Source organism: Sinocyclocheilus anshuiensis, unplaced genomic scaffold (genome assembly GCF_001515605.1).
Source record: "Sinocyclocheilus anshuiensis isolate Anshui unplaced genomic scaffold, SAMN03320099.WGS_v1.1 scaffold708, whole genome shotgun sequence".
In the NCBI taxonomy this organism is placed as follows: domain Eukaryota; kingdom Metazoa; phylum Chordata; class Actinopteri; order Cypriniformes; family Cyprinidae; genus Sinocyclocheilus; species Sinocyclocheilus anshuiensis.
The window spans coordinates 1,488,461-1,506,415 of record NW_015555881.1 but is presented as its reverse complement, the minus strand read 5'-3'; the positions used below and the strand labels follow the sequence as shown (position 1 = coordinate 1,506,415).

At 36.0% G+C, this 17,955-nt stretch overlaps 1 pseudogene; it reads left to right on the top strand.

Annotated features, from left to right (window-relative positions):
* The window catches only part of LOC107675743 (rap guanine nucleotide exchange factor 1-like), a 46,562-nt pseudogene that overhangs the window by 4,351 nt on the left and 24,256 nt on the right, over positions 1 to 17,955 (top strand).

Genomic DNA, 17,955 nt, shown 5'->3' with positions numbered 1-17,955 from the left:
TGTGTGTGTGTGTGTGTGTGTGTGTGTGTGTGTGTGTGTGTGTGTGTGTGTGTGTGTGTGTGTGTGTGTGTGTGTGTGATATTGCGTAAAGCAGAAGAGCAGAAATAGATCAGGACCAGAGCGTTTGTTTGATGGAATGTGGAACTCTAGATCAGAGGATGACGCCTGTGTGTTTAATCATGGCTGAGCCATATAAATAAACACAGATAAAAATAGATTTAAAAACGTCTTTTTTTGAATATTTAGCATGTATATTGATATTTATTATTTCTTTTTTTTTTTTTTATATTGCCGCATACATAGTACAATTTTATGTTTTTGAAAGAAATATCTTCTGCTCGCCAAGGCTGCATTTATTTGATAAAAAATACAGTACTACACAGTAACATTGTGAAATATTATTGCAATTTAAAATATGTGAATATTCTATGTGAATATATTGTAAAATGTAATTTATTTCTGTGATCAAAGCTGTATTTTCAGCATCATTACGCCAGTCTTCAGTGTCACATGATCTATCAGAAATCATTCTAATATGCTGATTTGCTGCTCGAGAAACATTTCTGATTATTATCAATGTTGAAAACAGCTGCTTCATATTTTATACATACCATGATTTATACGTTACCATTCAAAAGATTACCATTCAAAAAATAACACTTTTATTCAACAAAGACACGTTAAATTGATCAAAAGTGACAGTTAAATTTTTGTTTAAATTGTTACAAAAGGATTTCTATTTCAAATAAGTGCTGTTCTTTTGAACTCTGTTCATCAACAAATCATGAATAAAATGTATCACTGTTTCCACAGTTTTGTTCCAAACATACATTGATATCAAGTATTAGAATGTTTAAAGAAAAAATTGTTAAAATTTTGTTAGAAATAATCCAAGCATGTTTTGCACACTGCTTTTGCACTAAATTAATGTAATAATTATATTAAATCTTTATTTTGTACGCACCAATATAGCAATACATATTTCTAAAACATTTACAATGCCACGCAGAGAGTTCAGTGAACATTTTTGAGTGATGCAATTAATGAATTGATTGTTTGAACAAGTTTGTGGACTTGAATTGAATTTTAGAAGCATGTTTGCTACTTAACAACCTTGTGACATGAAAATGAAAGTTTTGTATCTTCAGTTCATGTGTATTCAGTTTGAAGCCCTGCTGTGTGTCTGTGTATGAAGGATGATGCTTCATTTAGGGAATGTGTTTGCATTTGTCATGTGAAAACAGAGACTGTCTTTCCTGAATCTAACACACACACACACGTCTGAGTGGGGTTAGTAAGCGTGTTCAGATAAGTCATCTCTGCGCTGTCTGCTGCTCTTCGGCTGGCGGCACACTCGTGTTTTTTCACTTGAGTAAGTCTCTGCACATCACGTCTGCTCCAGTAACCCACTTCACCTCCTCCTCCTCCTCCTCTCGTCTTCACAGCTCGTTTATGACTCGCTTGATAGCGTTTCCTGTTGGATTGTGTGGGTAGATTCATGCCTACATCTGAAACGCTCACTCTCACAAGACCATGTTAAGAAGATCATATTGCACATTTACATTCATGTGCAGGTGATTCTGAATCTTACCCGTCAGTATCTGTATCCCTTTTAAACTAATTATGATTTGTACTCACTGTTTCTGAAACTTGCATAGAGAGACTTCACATTCATAGACATCATTTCATGTTTTATTTATAAATGTGTATATTTTCTAAATATCTTGAATTCAAAATGTATGTCACCATATTGATACATTATTTAAATTAGTTAATTATTATTATTAGTTATCCTGTATAAGTTTTTTGGTATAAGTTTAAAGTTTTTTTGGGTTAGTTATCATAGTTTTTGTATGTTTATTATACTTTAATAGACAACAGTTTTTATTAGGACAGACTGAAGGACTTGTTTTGTTTCTGACTAATAAATAAAAATTAAACATAGATTAATAAATGCTGCAAAAAATATTTTGCTCATTTTTAGTTAGTTTTTGTATTTTATTGTATTTGTATTATACTTTAAGAGACAATTATTTTTTATTAGGACAGACTTTGAAAGGCTTGTTTTGCAAAATGATAAGGGAAAAACGTATTCATTTTTTTTTTATTGTTAACTAAAAAAATAACAAAGGTTAATAAACGCATTAACTAGTACTAGTATTAGCATTTTTGTATTTTTATTGTATTTGTGTTATACTAAAAGATGACGACCTTTGAGGGATATGTTTTGTAAGTACACGAGTACAGTTAAGGAATCTTTTATAGGGTTATGTAAATACAATATTATTTAGTCTTTTTTTTTCTCTAAGTTGAATTGTATTAAATGTTTGTATTTATTAAGTGTTGAATCTGTATCTACCATTGAATCGCTTGTGAAGTTTCAAAGGCAACAAACTTACTAATATTAAAGACTTATATTTAGGGCTTTATTGAAATTACTATCTCTAAATGTGATTACTAGGAATTATTTTGTCCTTAGAAAGCACTGTTTCAAAAAAAAAAACTGTTAATAATAATGTAATATGTGAAAAAATATTGTATATTTACAACTGAAATATTTTATTTTGTGGTTTAAAAAACAAAAATAAGCACTTCCCAAATTCATAATGTGAGGTGTGTGTGTGTGTGTGTGTGTGTGCGTGTGTGTGCGTGCGTGCGTATGACTCAGTGTTCCAGAGGTCAGCATTCTTTGTTGTAAAGAGGATGGGCAGCACAGGAAGTGCTCCTGTTCACTGGAGCCAGACAGGAAGTTGATGGGTTGGTCTGAGGCTAAAGCAGGAAGTGGTGGCTGTGACCTACAGGTGACAGGAGTTAGGAGTTGGGAGTAATTGTATGTGCGTACTTTCTTATTCACATGCCGAACCGGAGATCAGGCGATGCAGTCTGCTGCCATGGGGTCGCTGGACAGGAAGTGATGCAGTATTTAGGCGTGGCTTCCTATTCCTGAATTCATTTTTCTAGTGACTGCCCATGTGTTTAGACACGTGTGTTCATTAGTCTGTGATGGACATGGTTTGAAGGACGTAGCTAATATCTGATGCCTCCCTCTCTGTTTTTCCGTCAATCTATATTATCAGCATTCCATTAAAGACAGTGAAAACACTCCCTCGGGCGGAATGAGGGAGGAAAGTGTGCTAGAGTTCAGAGCAATACATGAGCCTGTCTGTTGAAATGTTCTGCATTAAGTGGAACTTGATTGACAGAGTCATTTACTCAGACTTAAAGCACAGCTTCAGGGTTACCCATAATGCATCTCAATTAGGCCTGCCACAATTGTTGCATCTTTCCAAATCTAATCACAGGTATTTGTAATAACTGTCATAATAGTGCACTTGAAACTTGGAAGTTTTTCATATGTAAAATATTATTATTCATGTCATTCTATTCCTATCAATATTTGCCTTAATGAAACATGCAATAAAATGTATGATTTTAATGTTTTAGATGCATGTGTATTAAGCTTATACTGCAAGTGTCAACAAAAAAGGAAATTAAATTAACCACAGTTATTTGTCAGCTAAGACAGCGACAGTTCTAGTTATAATAATGAACAAACAAATTGCAACAATAATAGTTGCTAAAGATTAACATATGCACTAAACCAAAAATTGTGCTTTTAACTTAATGTTAGGGTTGGGTACCGAAACCTGGTACCGGTATGGCACCGGTACCTATGTAACCAGTATGTACTAGAACCGACCGAATCAGAACGCAGATTTCGGTGCCTCATTTGGGTGCCATGCCTGAGCTATCGATTGAAATATTTGTCATCTGGTTCTCCGAAACGGACGTAAGCAGCATCATCACCGGCACCGCACGTGAAAAATAATTTCCCGACTGAGAAAATGCACGTGAACTCAAGTCAGAAATCTCTAATAATACAAATCCAACAAATCTTTGTAGTAACGCGAGTGTCCATGTTGTTTTCACATTCCGACTTAAAAGCACACCTCGGGAAATCATCGGCCGATAAGTTTTTCTGTTTGGCCGATGCGTTCGAGGCGGGACTTTTATTTTGACGGCACTGAGTGCGGCAGCGCCTGAGCACATAGTGCTCACATTCTCCCTGTTCGCTGGCATCGTTCAGTTCTGTCTAATATGGACAGAAGTCTGTCTAATAATCCGATAGAACTGAATTAAATTTCACAAACCTTGCAAACTTAGTCGAATCCAGTTGTGAGATCTTGTGAAGTGTGCATGTGCCCTGCATGATCGCGTGTTCTCTGGTTGACTTTCGGTCCGTGCAGATTGAATGCTTTAAACATAAATTTGTGATTTCAAATTATGCTGCACTTGCCCACTGTCATATTCATGTCATTTTCACTGTGTGCTGTAGGCTATGTATGATGTGTGTAATGAGTGTTACCTTGGCTTTATTTGAAAAAATATGATTCCCAATGCACACAAACTTACCAGAATATTGAGTGCTCTGTTGGTTACAGTTTACTTCCTTTTTAATTATAAAATTATAAAAAATATTTATTTATTTGTTACTTTGTCATCTAAAGTATAAGTATGTTTATTTTACTAAATTATTTTTTAATCCATTTTCAAATTATTTCACATTTCTTAAATATGAATGAAAATAAATACAATTATATCGGCCATCGGCCACCCGGCTTTCCAAGATATTGGCATCGGCATCGGCTGTCAAAAAAACAATATCGGTCGACCACTACTGATGGCAGCAGGTGGTAGCCTTCCGTTAACTAAGCTAAACATGCTTAAATTAAAATGCCTAAAGCTAAACTTCCCTCTGGCGTCCAGTATGAATTAAACAGACATCGTGTTTATAGTGCTAATGGCCAATTCATCATCTTTGGGGGAATTTTTATTTATTTATTTTTTTAATAAGTATCGGTTCAGGCACCGTTTAGGCACCGGAACCATTTTAAAAGTATCGATTTGGCACCGGTATCGAAAAAAAACCAAACAATACCCAACCCTACTTAATATACAGTAATTTGTTGTCATGTTAATGAGAGATGTGTTTTGTAGATCAAATCTTGTTGATCCAGTGCTTTCTGATGTTTTACACTAATTATTTCTAGTTTTAATCAACTAAACCATTAAGAGTTTAGAAACTGGTTTGAGATTTTGTTTGCAATGTTTATCGCTTTGGATAAAAGCGTTTGCCAAATGCAAAAATGTAAATGTATTGCCAAAATAATGCATGTAAAAATGCATGTAAATTTTTGTTTTGTGTGATGATTTTTTTTGTTGCTTATTCTTAATGGCATTGCTTAATGGCTTAATGGCATCTGTTTTTTTATAATATGTGAAACACTATGTAGTATACAACAAGCATTTCTGTTGGTGCATGACACATTGCATCTTTAATTCAGTGAGTGGCGTCCGGTTGTCTTGTCTGATATTATATTTAAAAGCACAATATGTAATTTTCGCCATTAGAGGGCGCGTATTCAAAATAAACAAATAGACAAAGGCGTAGTTTGATGACGCCGTGACTGGGTGTGGAATCATGGGAGTTGTCGTCTTCATCCCCACAGCCGATGCAATCCGACGGGACTCGGGCAGAAATCATGTTCACGGATGAGCTAATGATTTATTAACGTAGTAGAATGAAGCAGGGTGAGGCTGAAAGCCGTCGAAGCGAAACGAGGCCGCTGAACGAGCGTGACACACGGCTCGAAAGCAGCGGAGCTTTTATTATGCCACAGTCGACTGCTTCCGCTCCTTCCGGTCGTGCGTATGTGGGGTAAAGCAGCGCTGTTTTATCATACTAGATACATTTGAAAGTTCTGTTATAATGCTACTCTGTGCGGTCGTCACCGCTCTATTAAAACGCATAACATATTAAAGTGTCTTTGGTGTTTCCATGTTTTCTACAAAACAAAACCGGAAATCGAGGGGTTATGACGTCATTAGCAGGCGACACAATGACACATATGGACACGGTCCGTGTCTCTACTTAAAATTGCTTATTTCTCTGGATTTAAACATTCTTCGAAACATTTGGGATAATGCAAGTACACAAGTCAGCAAAATATATAACACTGTTCTAGTGGTTTTTGGATATTTTAATAAAAAAATCTTACATATTGTGCCTTTAATACAGTTTTGTCAAAAAAATCATAATTTTTGGCACTCAGATCAAATGATGAATCAGATTGATGCCACTTCTGGTTCATCTATCACACTGGACATGGAAGGTCAAGTGCAGCACTTTGCATTGTGGGATAGAGTATTCATGCTCTGGTTGCATACTGCACATTTTGTCAAATGTAGTAGGTCATCTAGGCATTCTATGCATGCTACATACTACTTTCAAAAATTAGTAGGTAGTGCTCTGCGTGCATCTGTCGATTCTGGTGGTTGTTAATAGGGTTATTCGAGTTAACTAAAACTAAAACCATAAAAACATCACGTTTTGAAATAAAATAAATGTTAACTGAAATAAAATAAAATCTAAACAACTTAAACTTATTTTATTTCAGCTAGTTGCCAAGAATGTATTTCTTATTTTTATTTAGTTTAAGTTGAAGAATGAAAATAACATTTCTAACAAAATAATAATTAAAAAAAAAACAGTGACTGAAACTTTACATTTTAAATGAAAACTGAAAATAAAAAATATTAACAATATTAACAAAAACTATAATGATACTAAAATAATGCTGGTTGTTATTCATCACTGCATGTAAAATCATCCTTTAAATTACACAATAATAGGTCTGAGTCATAACTACATTAACTTTGTGTGACACACCCACTTACACACTCATTATTGTATTGTAGAGGTTGACTGGTGAGTGCTGGTGTGTAATATGGATCTGTAGTATGGATTTTAGTAGTGGTTACAGTTAAAATACTACATTACCCACGCTCCACTGCTTTTCCTTTCAGCCTACAGGCCTTAATATGCCCACCATGCATGCGTGTGAGTGAGGGTAATTAAGAGTTGTAGTGGGTGTATTAGAGCATAATGGCTACACCCATGTTAGTTACAATACGACTTTTCCGTTTTACCCAGAAGGCATTGTTTTGAGCACACTCTGAACGGAAAGGCAGAGCCCTTTTCTGCAACAATGGCTTTCAATATACACACCAAAACACACATGACATGTAATTTCCTGCATTTTTGTCCCCCCAAATCACACGCACTGCTGTGTCTAGTGTTTTTTCTCAAGAGGGGTCAGAGGTCAAATGTGTTTTGAGAGTGTGTGTATGTACTTAGGGTCTCTAGACAAAGTACACAATTCTTTCATGACCATATTCCGCCTTCTCTGACTATTTTGTTTGGTAATGGTAGTCATGCAGAAATTACACACTTTTATCTTTAAACAGTCTGTTTTGCTTCTGTACCTTTAAGAATTCAACCTCTATTATGATTGGATAAACACTCCAAAGTGCCATACATCACACTGTTGTTTATCACAATGGGCTGAAGTTCCTAAATACTGAGTAATTGTTGTGTAAATGTAGGCAGTCATGTGTTAATGGTCTCAGTGTTGTGATGTCGTAATCATAACGATTTCTAAATGAGCTGTACAGCTTGGTTTGTGTTAATGTGAATGGGAATTGAGCATGTGAGAGTATTTTTTTAACAGCAGATCTTTCTTTGAACATGGGGATAAATTAAGACACCAGCTGCTTGTGTGTGCAGTGTCTCTCTCTCTTTCTCTCTATAATTATGGCCTATAAAATTCCAATTATGATAAAACCCCACAGACAGGGATTCTAGAATATGTAATTGCCTGTGGGAGCACGTTTGTTTGGTGATGTTTATCGCCACACCGAGGCTTGTGTATGTTTATTTGTATAGTTTAATTGTGTTGATTATATAAATTGACTCTGATCTTGCATTGATTACAGGTTGTAAATATCCCATTCCCACCCTCCTCTTTCAGTGATAGATCATCCCTCTAAATGTATCTGTCATCTTATTTTTTATTCCTTTTTGTTTGCTTATCTTGTGAATTTATCCTTTGTTTTGTTTTTTTCAGAATCCCAGAAGTCTCACCTCTCCTCTTTCACGATGAAATTGATGAAATTTCATTCCCCGAAGATTAAACGAACTCCATCTAAGAAAAGCAAACAACTCCAGCCAGAGCCTACGGTGACGACTCCAGAGAAACCTGTCAACAAGGTAGAGCAACTCTATCCACTCCCTATGAGTTCTACAGTTACTCTACATTAATACACACTAACTATCCACCCTTCAAATTCTATAGTAACTCTACTGCTTCTCTACCACAGTGAACATTAACTTTCCACCCACAGAACTTTACCCTAACTCTAAACACAATCCTGTCAACTGTACAGTAACTCTACAGTCGCTCTATATTAATGAATATTACGTAACTCTCTACTCACAAATCTAGAGTAAATCTGCTGATGCTCTACCACAGTAAACATGAACTTTCCACCCTTCTAACTCTACCATAACTAAATACAACCCTCTCAATTGTACAGTAACTCTACAGTCACTCTATATCAATGATTATCTCTTTACTCTCAATTCTGCAGTAAATCTAGTGCTGCTGTACCACAGTGAACATTAACTTTCCACCCACAGAACTTTACCCTAACTCTAAACACAATCCTGTCAACTGTACAGTAACTCTACAGTCGCTCTATATGAATGAATATTACGTAACTCTCTACTCACAATTCTGGAGTAAATTTACTTCTCTACCACAGAAAACATTAACATTCCTCTCTCCAACTTCTACATTAACTGTAAATGCAAACCTCTCAGCTATGCAATAAATCAACAGTCGCTCTATATCAATGCATATTATGCAGTAAATCTAGTGCTGCTCTGCCACAGTGAACATTATCTTTACACCATCCTGCTTCTGCCGTAACTCTAAACAAAACCCTCTCAACTGTACAGTAACTCTACAGTCGCTCTATATCAATGAATTTTACGTAACTCTCTGCTCACAATTCTGGAGTAAATTTACTGCTGCTCTACCACAGTAAACATTAACTTTCCTCCCTCCAACTTCTACAGTAACTGTAAATACAACCCTCTCAACTGTACAGTAACTCTACAGTCGCTCTATATCAGTGAATATTAACTCTTTACTCTTAATTCTGCAGTAAATCTACTGCTGCTCTACCTCAACTCTATAATAACTCTGTAGCCGCTTTATCACTGCAAATATCAACTTTACATTTATAGGAAATCTACTTCCGCTCTACAACAGTACACATTAATTTTAACCCTCAGAACTCTACAATAACCCTATTACCCTCTTAACTCTACAGCAACTCTAGTGCCGCGCTGTCTGTAAACATTAACCGAACGCTTTAAGTTCTACAGTATCTCTACTGCAGCTCTATTTCTGTAAAGATTATCTCCACACCTTCTTGTCAGTAAAATAACTCCACTGCTGCTCTATCTCAACTCTACAGTAGCTCTATTGCTGCTTTATCAATAAAAACATCAATTTTCCATCATTTCTAATTAATGTACAGTACTCTCAAATCTACAGTAAATCTGCTGCTCAACCACAGTAAACATGAACTTTCCACTCTCCTACCTCTACCGTAACTCTAAACACAACTCTCTGAACTGTGCAGTGACTCTACGATCACTCTATGTCTGTGAACATTAAATCTCTACTCTCAATTCTGTAGTAAATCTACTGCTGCTCTACTACAGTAAACATGAACTTTCCACACTCAAAACTCTACAGTAACCCTACTACCCCTCTACATCAGTACACATTAACTGTATAACCTTTTAACTATTGCAACTGTCTGTGAACATTAACTTTACGCTTAAAGTTCTACAATAGCTCTACTGAAGCTCTGTCTCTGTAAAGATTATCTCCACACCTTCTTAGCTGTAGAATAACCCTACTGCTGCTCTTAGTTCTACAGTACAGTAAATCTATTGCCGCTCTATCACTGTAAATATCAACTTTACAGCCTTAGAACTCCACAGTAACCTTACTACCCCTCTACATCAGTACAAATGAACTATATAACCACTTAACTCTACAGCAATTCTAGTGCCGCTCTATCAGCAAACATTAACTGTATGCTTTAAGTTGTAAAGTAGCTCTACTGCAGCTATATGCCTGTAAAGTTTAAATCACAGCTTCGTATCTGTAGAATAACACCACTACTGCTCTGTTTCAACTCAGTACAGTAAGTCTATTGCTGCTCTGTCACCACAAAAATCAACTTTCCTTCCTGTCTTCTAACAGAAGGTGAGTCGATTGGAGGAACAGGAGAAGGAGGTGGTGAGTGCTCTACGTTACTTTAAGACGATTGTGGACAAGATGAACGTCGATACGAAAGTTTTGCAGATGCTTCCTGGTTCGGCTAGTAAAGTATTGGAGGCCATATTGCCTCTGATGCAAGTAGAGGCTCGGATACAGCACAGGTGAGTGTACCAGCACTAACAAAACAATATTAACATGGTATTTCGACATGTACCATGGTAATACCATGGTTTTCTTTGCATGCAGCTCTCTTTCCTTTTTTCCTATATTAAAATCCCTTTCTGTAACCGTAGCTCGGCAGTGTCCTCCTGTCATAACTGCGTCTATCAGAGTTTGGCGAATCTCATTCGCTGGTCCGACCAGGTGATGCTGGAGGGCATCGACCTCGACGACAAGGACACTGTGACAACCGTCACCACGGTGATCAAAGCTGTGCTGGATGGTGTGAAGGTGAGGCGATGAAAAGTGCATTTGTAACAAGGTTAAAACAACACAGGCATATTTATAACCCTAGGGTGTGTGTTTGTAACAGGAGCTGGTGAAACTCACTATAGAGAAACAGGAGCAACCGTCCCCGACGTCCCCCAACAAACCAGTACCTCCTGTGGTCAAAACTGAGAGGTACAGTCATAAAGGCCAAAATTAATTTACCCATTTTGCATAGTGATAGTTAATAATGTTTGTCTCTCTATCTCAGTGTGTGTGAAAATCCTCTAACTGAACGAGAGAAGGCGATCCTGAGTAAGACCACGCCCATTGTCACGCCCACTGACAGTTTGACTGACATGTCAGAGGAAGAGGTTGCTCCGCCCAAACCTCCTCTGCCAGGAGTTAAACTGGCAGAGCACAGGTGAGGGGGCGTGGCTTTGGAAATTGTTGTTGTTTGTGGGTTCAGAAAACTCAAAAAGCAACTTTTTCTTAAAGTGAAATGTTTCTCAAAACATTTTTAAAAAGTAGATATTACTTTTGAGTTCATTTTTCACACTTGAAATCAAAAGATTGAGCTTGTTGCATTGTGGGATTGCTTTCTCGTAAATGTAGTAGCTCGTGGAAGAATTCCATGCATACAGAAAGTTGCCCAGAACACATATTGAATAAGATAGTGAATATTAGTTCAGTATGCCATTCCAAACAGGCCTTCATATTGGTTGTGTCCCAAATTATTTGATACCTCACTGTTTCCTTTCTGCATTCCTTACTGCGTAGGATGCATTGATGAGGTGAACATCAAGTATACTTTAGTGTGCGGTAGTTAGTATGTGCTGTAGTGTATACTCAGGAAGTATGTTAGCGTGTACTAGGCAGATGCAGTATGTAGTATCTTTAGTGATGGTAATTTCCCACATCTGCTTTTTTTCCACAAGCATCTAAATATATTTGAATGAGAACACATTCGATACACACACACACATTCAACAGCATCCTCTCTCGGTGGCGCTTGGCTTCCGAAGCAGAAGTTTGTTTTTCCGTTTCCTTTTTGTCTGTGATAAGCGACTGAACTATATAAGAGACATGTAGGAGTAAAATAAGCATCATACACACTTTCTACAAAGGGGAAATATGGCTGGTTGTGAGTAACCTGATGAGAAGTCAGAGTACATGGCATATTTAATTCGATATCAGTGAAAACAAGGCTATAGTTCAGAGCTGTATTTTGTTCAAAATATCACACTTCTGCAGGTCACATTTAATTCTCAATATTATTTTTATTTTATTTTTATTTTTTTTTTGTAGTTTTTGCAATGGAAATTTGTGTAAACACAATTTAAATTAATACTGCACCAACAAATTGACTAATATTTAGGGATTTTTTTAATATGATTTTTCAACTTACAATTTTCAATGTCAAGTTCAATTCAGGTAATATTATGCCAAATAAATGTTCATTTAATTTTATGTTGATATGTAATGCACATCTCATTATTATTGTATATAATTATATTTTTAAATATTTTAATACTTTATATTATAGCCATTTTTAAATAAGTTATTTTTTTAAATGTCTAGTTATCCATATGCATAACTCTTTTTTTAAATAATTTTTTTCTGCTTTTAGAAACAACTAAATCGTTCATCACTAACCTCTGAAGTAGAATACCCTGCTTTATAATAATAATAATATTGTGCATACTAGTCAACAAATAAATAAATTAACCAATTTTATTGGCAATATCAAACCTATTAGCAGTGTGTCTCTAATATTTTAATATATAATGGCGTTTTATCGGCCATCAGCCACCTGCACTCAATTTTGCATCATTTTGCATCAGTATCAGCCAATGTTTCGGTGCTTTCAGTGCGAAATATTGAACAAACTGTACTTCCATCCCTCACAGCCTCGTTTTCATTTGTGTAAAATTCAGCATAGCATCTGCTGTAATTAACGTCTGTGTGTCTGTTGAGCTTGTTATATACTGTGTGATTCTTTCAACCACTGTTTCTGTTTTTCTATCAATCTTTGTGTCTTTCAATCACACATCATTCTTTTCTTCCTGCATTTTCATCCATTTTTGTGTGTTATTTCTCTGGAATCGTTTGTTCATCCTCTTTCTCTGTACTCTGTGATCGTTTGGTTGTCCTGGGACAGGAACAGGATGCAGTTGTGCTCTGATCCTGTTGCCGGGCAGCGAAGGGCCACGGCGATGGAAACGTATGTTAGCCAATGGTGTTCTCTGTGTGCATTTTGACATCACACAGTTGCGCCCCGCGGCCTCCCTGATTGGACGCGGCACTTACCTGCATGTGGTTGTGTGGCAGTGTGCGTCCACTTGGATTACACGTTGCAGAGTGACGGGCCAATCAGAGGAAAACCTGACTGCAGTGAATTTGCATGGCTGACCAATGAAGACTAGTCTGTAAATCCTTAAAGAACGTGAATGGAATTTCTGTTGGAATTTCTAGAATAATTTGCAGGATCATAATGGGAATATTTTAGAACGCATACACTGTAAAAAAAAAAAGTGTTTTTTTGTTTGTTTGCTTGTTTGTTTTTTGAAGCTGGAAAAAAAAAGTTATTAGAGTACGTTTTTACAAGAAAATACTTTTTCTTTCTACTTCAAAATTTTACATTTAATTCAACATGTTACCATTTCTTTGTCATTTTTTGGTGAAATTTACGAGCAATTTTTGAGTGAACATCGTTTCTACACCAAATTTTTTTAGTATCATCAATGCTATTATAGATTTTAATATTTTTATTCAGTTTTTTATTTTTATATTTTCCATTTTCATTTTAATCTTTCTTAAGATTTTAGTAATTTTGTCATGTGTTTTTGTCATTTTTTTCTTTTTTTTTATGTAGTTTTTATTAATTTATTACATTTTTAGTTTGTTATTTTAATACATCAAGTTAAACTAAATGAAGATGAGAAATGTTACCTTGGCAACTGGCTGAAATAAGTTTTTATTTTACTTTATTTCAGTTAGTTTATTTTATTTCAAGTATTGAATTATTTATTTTTTTAATGGTTTTAGTTTCAGTTTTAGTCCCAATAGGATTATTGTAATTCTCAATAGAATGAGATGCTCCTTTAGTGCATCATAAAATATTTTTTCAGAATCTTTCAAATAAAACAACTCCATTAAAGGGATAGCTCACCCAAAAATGAAACATTTGTCATCATTTACTCAACCTCAAACCTTTCTTTCTTCTGTTGAGCACAAAAAGTATTGGTAACCAAACAGTTTACAGTAGTCATTGACCACCATAGTAGAGAAAAAGAAATACTATGGAAGTCAATGGTTACCATCAACTGTTTTGGTTGCCAACATTCTTCAAAATATCATTTTTTGTGCTCAACAGAAGAAAGAAACTCATGCAGGTTTGGAGGGTAAATGATAACCGATTTAAAAAAATTTTGACAGTATTCTAAAACTCTTAATTTCTGTTTATCCAGTTGTAATTTAATTCAGTCCTTTGAAGATTCTAATTGATTCCCATTTGGATCCTTTATGCAAATTATTCCAAAAATTCCAAATGGAATCCTGTGCATTCCATCAGGATTGTTGACTAGCGCTGCATCCCGCTCTAATCCCTCCCACTGGGTGTTCTATGATTAGTTTATTCTAATGTTTCCATGGTTACCTGCTAGAGCTTCATTGAAGTGTAAAGAATCGTCAGGGAAACCCAAGATCTGAACTCACCGCCCACACATTCCACTGCTGTGCTACTTCTATGTGTGTGTTAGTGTTTGTGTGCGTGTGTCCAATTAAATTCCAGGCTAGACCCTCACTAACTGTGTGTAGACTGTCTGTGCTCGTTTCGTTTGACCTTGTTACATTATTTGTTTCATACTTGTGAGCTCATTTGCATATTTCTGCATACTGTGCTGTAGCCCGCCCGCTCTGCCTCCCAAGAAGCGACAGTCGGCCCCCTCCCCCACACGTGTTGCCGTGGTAGCGCCGATGAGTCGAGTCCCATGTGGTCTCAACCTGCCTCCTGGAGCTCTGAGACAGGTACAGCACCTGAGCACGACCCTTGACCTTTGACCTCTCTGAGATGGCCTGATCCTGATTATTGATTTATTTATTTTTTTTACCACAACAACAACCCTAATGCTGATTTCTTAACTTGAAAGTGAAGTGTGTAATATTGAATGGTGTTTGGATCCGTGTTCGTATCATTAACTATTACTATTAAAAAACATTTTTGTTAATTGAAATAAAGCTGAAATAAAATAAAAAAAATAATAGTAGATGAGATGAGAAGTAAATGTGAAATAAAAATTAACTATTTAGAAATATTAAAAAAGCAGTTAACAAAATTAAATTAAAATGAAAATATGAAAATAAAAGCTAATTCTAAATATTAATAAAAAATAAAAGAGAGAGCTCAAAGCAGATTTAAGAAATAAAAATAGAAATACTAAGGACACATTTTCAAAAAACATTTTTATCTTGCTGAAAAATCCTTTTGCTGGTCTTAGCTGGTCAAACTGTTGATTAGCAGGCTATTCATTTATTAGTTTAATACAAGTTCAATAGTTTTTCTCTATAGGTGCTAGTCAAATATAGATATTTTTATATTATGTATTTTAGCATGACTGGAACACTGCTTCGACCAATCAAAATTCAGGACCTAATTACCTATGACATCATTCATAAAAAACAAAAATATTTAGTTATTAAAAGTAATGCTACCACATAATCTATTAAATTATTTTTGTTAAATATTTTATTTAATTAAAAAAAATTTAATTTATTTTTAATAAGTTTTCATTTATATCCATTTTATTTTAGATTTATATTAATTATATTTTACCATTTGCACTATTGTTAGTTTGTTTCATTTGCACTGCTTTAGTAATGCAAATGTACAGTTTTTGTCATGCCAATAAAGCTGAGAAAAAAATGCAATTATAAGAAAGCATAAAACTTCATCATAAAGACATGCCATTCAAAACCACATACACGTTGTTTGGTAATTGAGTTTTTGTTGCATGTTCTGTGTTTAAAGCAGCAGGAGTTTGACGTGGATCTCCTGCAGAGGCGTTTCTCTGGTGGGAGCCAGTCATACGGCGGGGATTCACCTCGTCTGTCCCCCTGTAACAGTATGGGAAAACTCAGCAAGTCCGATGAGCAGCTCTCGTCACTGGAGCGAGACAGCGGCCAGTGCTCTCGCAACACTAGCTGTGAAACACTAGGTATGCAAACACTATTACGAATAAAAGTTGAAGATTTTTAAGCACTTACCAGGATGTGAATCCTCTCTTTCTTTGTCTATAGAGGGATATGATCCCGATTACGACTTCCTGCATCAGGATCTATCCGTATCCGAGCCTTTACCGTTTCCGACGGGCACTGGCAGCAGTCTGAGCCCTCTCCCAGAATGCCACGGGGAGTCTCAGTCGTTAAGCCCCGCCCAGGCCCCCGCCCACCCGCGTTTCAGCGCTCCCGTCACCAATCAGGCTTCCCTGGAGTACTGGACCCCGCCCCTCACACCGGACAGACCAATAGCGTGCTTCCCCCCGCCCTCCCGCAGAAGAAGCGGCGGTCGGCGCCGATCATAACGGCGTACCCTCTTTACGAGCGCCTTCCATCGCACTATGATAACCTGTCGGAAGAGGAGCAGCCGACGCCACCGTTCCCGCTGCTGATGCCGGCGTCACCGCTGCCGCAGGTCAACGGAGGAGACGACCTCTCGCGGTGTACAGATGCCGACAGCCCGCCGCCGCTGCCAGAGAAGAAGGGCAAACAGAGTAAGAGAATTTTTTTGTATTTTAACATTTTTTTTATTTTTAAGTGAGTCTCTTGAAATACCATCCAGAAACATGTCTGGGTCATATTTCGTAAAACATGAGAAGAAAATGAAGCCCATTTTTTAGGGCCATTTAAGATTTTATGCATTGCCAAATCAATTAATCAGTTAATTGAATATTAAGTCTTTATCAATTAAATTAATTATACCTTAAGTTCTCATCATACTCTCTTTCTCATGTAATTACTATAAATTGTATTATATATATACAACATAGGATTGTCTTTATGCTGATTTAAATTATAATAAAATGTTATTGTTTTATATATATATATATATATATATATATATATTATTGTGATACAAAAATAGAAACCAAGAAAAATACCTGTTTTTTTGCACATTTAACTGCACGTTAAAATGTTTCTCTCTATAGTTCTGCATTACATAAATATTGTATTTAATAAATATTTTTATTAATAAAAATAAAATGTTTTTTAAACATTTTATTTTCAAAGAAAATATTTAATTTAATTAGTTATTTATTTAATATCTATTTAATTTGATACATTTAATTTCCTAGTATTTTTTTTATTAATTTTATTTTTTACATTTTAGTTTTATTTTACCATTTTCACTATTTTCTTATTTTGCTTTATTTGCGCTGATTTATAAATAACATTTATACTTTTTGTCATGCCAGTGAAGCACACAAAACTTAAAAAAAATACCATTACAAGAAATTAAATTACTTAAGCCTGTCAGTTCTCAGTACAAAAATGCAAAAACTTCTCTCTTTCTCATGTTATTACTGTAATTTTCAACTTTATATGATTTTACAACAGGGTCTGCATTTTCATAGGTTTAAATAAAAGTATACAGTAGTTTTTTTTATTTATTTTAATAGAAATCAAGAAAATGCCTCTCTTTCACGTGTGTGACTCTTTTCTCTCTGTAGTCCTCCAGTACATGCAGTTTGTGGAGGATTACTCTGAACCGCAGCCGTCCGTCTTCTATCAGACGCCTCAGAACGAGAGTATTTACGAGCAGCGGAGGAACAAGCGCTTCCAGGAGGTTTACGGCTTCAACGATTCCTACAGCAGCTCGGACTCCGTCCACGAACCCGTCCCTCCGCCAGCGCTGCCTCCCAAACAGAGACAGCTGGTGAGTTCTGATCATGTGCATGCGTGTTATCAGTGAGCTGTGCCTGAGGGCGTTGAGCATGCAGCAGGTCAGAGGTTAAGCTCCTGAAGGTCAGAGGTCGCACCGAGGTTCTTTAGATTAGGCAACACGTGACTGTTTTGGTGGCCACGTCAGGGTCACTGTAAAGTCAACTGGAAAATACGGATCAGCTATGTTTTTTTTTTGCTTTTTGTAAAATAGTTACAGATTAGATTGGGTTCCAAAGCCAGAACTCACATGCTGTGGGAAGAATTTGTGCCACAGCAGCATCTTTATCCTATTTTCACATCATCTCTTAATTTCTGGTGCAAATTTAATTGAGATTTATTTAAATTCCTTCAAGAAAGTTATAAAAAAAAATTCTGAAAGTTATAT